Raw genomic sequence first — 4,379 nt, forward strand, 5'->3', positions numbered from 1 at the left:
TGTTCAATTTAACACATAGCCACACTTTGCATACACAATTCTAAAGATGTAAGCTTGTTGGGTCCTCCCTTTGGCATTCTGAATTATCCATGCTACATGTTGATCCTAATCAGTGGTAGACCATGCATGTTTCTGAAGCCATAGAAGAATCCTATTCCACAATGCTCTAGTAAATTTACAACTCATGAACAAATGATCTCTATTCTCAGGATGAGAATGGCACATGACACACTCCAACCAACAATTATATCCCATTTTGCTAGTCTATCAGTATTGAGAAGCTTGCCTTGTAGCTATAACCACATAATGAATTTGGCCTTAGGTTTAGCGTCATTCTTGTACATCACACATTTTCAAGGTACTCTAGGATAAATAGGTATGAGCTGATCGTAAATTTCTTTGGTTAGGCTACCTGGAATATTTCAAATTTGCACTTATGCCAAAATTTGTCTTACTTCCAAACTTTTCCTCATGATCCAACAAGTTTGATGGGGGACTCTGGGTGTGGTAAAAGGCTGGCCTTTGAGGTAGAACTCATGGATCCACTTGATCCATGTAATGACTCAAAAGGTCATCTTATATTTTAGAACTCGATTCTGCGCTCTTAAGCCCTAAAAATCTCATTTTTATCCTCCTCGATTTGCGTGCGCAGTCCGAGCGTGTTTCCGGAAAAGCTTCTGTGTTAAAAATTAATAAAAAAATAAGAATTATTGTCTTAAAAGTTGATTTTAGTTGACTTCGGTCTACATTTTTGGTAAACGGGCCCAGATCCATGTTTTGACGGTCCCGGTGGGTGCATATCGAATTATGGGACCTGGGCGTATGCCCGGAATCGAATTTGGAGGTCCCTAGCTCGCTGCAATTTAATGATTTTTAAGAATTGGTTGATGTTTGGCATTGTTAGAACTGAGTCCGTATTTTTGTCCCGAAGTCCGATACAGGTTCATTATAATATTTAAGACTTATCTGTGAAATTTGGTGAGAAACGGAGTTGGTTTGACGTAATTCGGACTTCCAGTTGAGAAAATTGAAATTTTAAAGTGTTCTTGAAAATTTCATTTCATTTGGTGCTAAATTCGAAGTTTTAGGTTTTATTTTGGCGATTTGGTCATGCGAGCAAGTCCGTATGATGATTTTAGACTTGTGTGCATTTTTGGTTTGGATCCCCGAGGACTCGGGTGAGTTTCGGTCTTCAGATAGGCCACGGGATGTTTTAGACTTTAGAAAATCTAATTTTCTGCAGATTATGGTGTTCTCGCATATCCTTCTTCGCGTTCGCGAAGATACTCTCGCGAACGTGAAGAGTAAACTGGTGAGGCTGAAATTTCTTCTTCGCGAACGCGAAGGCCTGGTCGCGAACGCGAAGTGATGGGGGATTTACCCTTCGCGAATGCGACCAGCTCATCGCGAACGTGAAGCACTTGGGCACCTGGGGGAGGGTTGGTCGTTCCTTTATCGCGAACGCGAAGTCCACGGAGGAGTAACCATCGCGAACACGAGCAAGGTCTTGCGAACGCGAAGGTTTGGAAGCCGATACTCTTCGCGAACGCGACAGTGGCCTCGCGAACGCGATGCACACTGTCACCCAGCACTTAACAAAATCCAAAAAGGGGAATTGACCATTTATTTCATTTTCGCAAAAACCAAATGGGCTAGAGGCGATTTTCAAGAGATAAGTTCTTCCCCAAAGTGTTGGTAAGTGATTCTAAACCATTTTCTTTCAATTACCATTTCATTTCATAAATTTTCAACCTAAAATCTAGAGTTTTCATGGTAGAATTAGGGGTTTGGGTAAAAACTAGGGATTTCGGGAATTTGGGGATTTAAACCTCGATTTGAGGTCGGATTAGAGAACTAATTACATATCCAGGCTCGGAGGTGAATGAGTAAATAAATTTTGATCCGAACATCGGGTTTTGACCAATCGGGCCCGGAGTCGATTTTTGACTTTTTGGAAGAAAATTTGGGAAATTTAATTTATGCAATATAATTGATTCGTTTAGCAATATTTGATATTATTGAGTCATTTTGAATAGATACGAGTGGTTTGGAGGTGAATTCTAGAGGAAAAGCTACGATTGAGAATTAAGTGGCCTTCGGAGCAAGGTAAGTGTTGTGTCTAACCCTGACTTGAGGGAATTAGGAACCTTAAACTATTTGTTATGTGAAATTCATGTGAGCGGCGTATATGTGAGGTGACGAGTACTTATGCGCCGCCAATTTACCTGTTTTCCATGTTTCTTTCATTTTTCTTATATTGTCTCTTTCTTATGCCTAATTGCTATGTGTTTATACTAGTATTGTTAAATTGATCGTTCTTATCATGATTACGGATTTTCTGGTGATAATTGAATATTTATTTCAAAGTTGAGATTGATATTGTGGAACCAAATGTTGAAGTAATGTTTGTACTTGTTATTCTATCTCCCTGTTGTTATGCATTGCATTATGGTAAGGGAGAGTGTTAATACACGAAGGGTGATGCCATGCCATATTGAGAGTGTTAGTGCACGAAGGGTGATACCCTGCCATATCGTGAGTGTTAATGCACGGAGGGTGATGCCTTGCCATATTGTGAGTGTTAATGCACGAAGGGTGATGTCATGCCATGTATGAGAGTTAATGCACGAAGGGTGATGCCATGCCATTTCTATTGATTTTATGGTGAGATTGAGAGTAAAAGCACGAAGGGTGATGCCGTGCACTTTTCCTTTACTGTATTTGTTGTTTCTGTTGATTCATAGTATATTAGTTGTTCCAACAATCATTTTGCTGTAGTTCTTATTCTCGTATTTCCCCCAACATATTTCCCTCTCCCGGTATTTACTGTCTAGCTCTTCATTACTGTTATTTATACATACATTGTTAAATTGTACAGGTTGATTTGTATATGCCTTGCCTTAGCCTCGTCACTACTTCGTCGAGGTTAGACTCGACACTTACCAGTACATGGGGTCGGTTGTACTAATACTGCACTCTGTACTTTTTGTGCAGATTTTGGTACCGGCTCGGGCTGATCGAGATTTTTACTATTTGACCGTTATCCGGAGACTCAAGGTAGATCTGTCGGCGTTCACAGGCCTTGAAGTCCCTGTCTATCTTTTATGTTCTACTGTTTCTTTCGTTCAGACAGTAGTATTTCTTTCAGACTATTACTTGTAGTAAATTCTAGAATGCTCGTGAATTGTAACTCCAGATCCGGGTGGTAGTAATTAATACAATTTTTATATTATTCCGCACTTATTATATTTTATTTTAGCTAATTATTGTTATTTACTGAATAGAAATAAGGATTTGGTGTAATGATTCTCTAATGTTGGGTTGCCTAGCAAGTGAAATGTTAGGCACCATCACGGTCCCGACGGTGGGAATTCCGGGCCGTGACAATCCATAACTTGTTATCCTTGTGAGCAAGATCCTAGTATATCTTAGCCAGAGTAGTTTTATTCCAGATCTTTATATTAAGGAGGTTTAAACATCCAAAAGTTCTGGGTAAACACAAGAGCCTTTTTAGTAGTGACAGACCATACAAAACTTTTAATATGCATCAATCAACTTAAGAACCTTAACTGGCATTTGAAACAATTGGGACATGTATGATTATACTTTAAATAAAACAGATTCATCCCGTTGAACTCTCCTAGCATAGGAGAGTTCCTTAGCCGTTCTGGCCACTATTTTCTCTAATTAGAAGAAATTATAAATATTTTTTATGGAAGGCTTTAATTAAGTTTTTTTTATTTAGTTAAAATATAAAATATAAAATGAAAATATATATTAAGACTTGTTATTGATATAAATGTCGTTAAACAAAATAATAAGCGAAGAATAGTTTCGTATTTATATTTGCGAGATGTCTATATTATTATAAAAGCATGAATAAAATGTTGGATTACAAAAATAACCTTTTAATATTAAGCATAATAACTCACAATAAAAGGGTATAATCGGAACTCTAGACATTAGCCTTGTAATCCTATTAGTTTTAGGATATACTTTTTTAAAAATTTCTATTACTAATTTAATTTGAAAACATATTATATTGTCCAAATCCATTTAGAAACATGAGAGCCTATATCTATATCTATCTATATTATTATAAAAGCATGAATAAAATGTAGGTTTACAAAAATAACCTTTTAATATTAAGCATAATAACCCACAATAAAAGGACATAACCATAATTCTAGACATTAACCTTGTAATCCTATTAGTTTTAGGACATAATACTACTACATGATTACCTTTAGTAATCCTATTAGTATAATTATTTTCGTGTATATATATATATATATATATATATATATATATATATATATATATATATATATATATATATATATATAATACTACATGTTAGCATATAAACCTAATACCTT

General features: G+C 36.4%; 1 long non-coding RNA gene across 1 annotated transcript; it reads left to right on the forward strand.

Annotated features, from left to right (window-relative positions):
* The first annotated feature begins 1,954 nt into the window (after positions 1–1,954).
* On the forward strand, positions 1,955–3,276 carry LOC138903726 (uncharacterized). Its single transcript, XR_011413092.1, has 2 exons — positions 1,955–2,106; positions 2,995–3,276. It is a non-coding gene; the product is annotated as an uncharacterized lncRNA (long non-coding RNA).
* The last annotated feature ends 1,103 nt before the right edge of the window (positions 3,277–4,379 follow it).

The sequence above is a fragment of the Nicotiana tomentosiformis genome, chromosome 12 (genome assembly GCF_000390325.3).
Source record: "Nicotiana tomentosiformis chromosome 12, ASM39032v3, whole genome shotgun sequence".
NCBI classification, from domain to species: domain Eukaryota; kingdom Viridiplantae; phylum Streptophyta; class Magnoliopsida; order Solanales; family Solanaceae; genus Nicotiana; species Nicotiana tomentosiformis.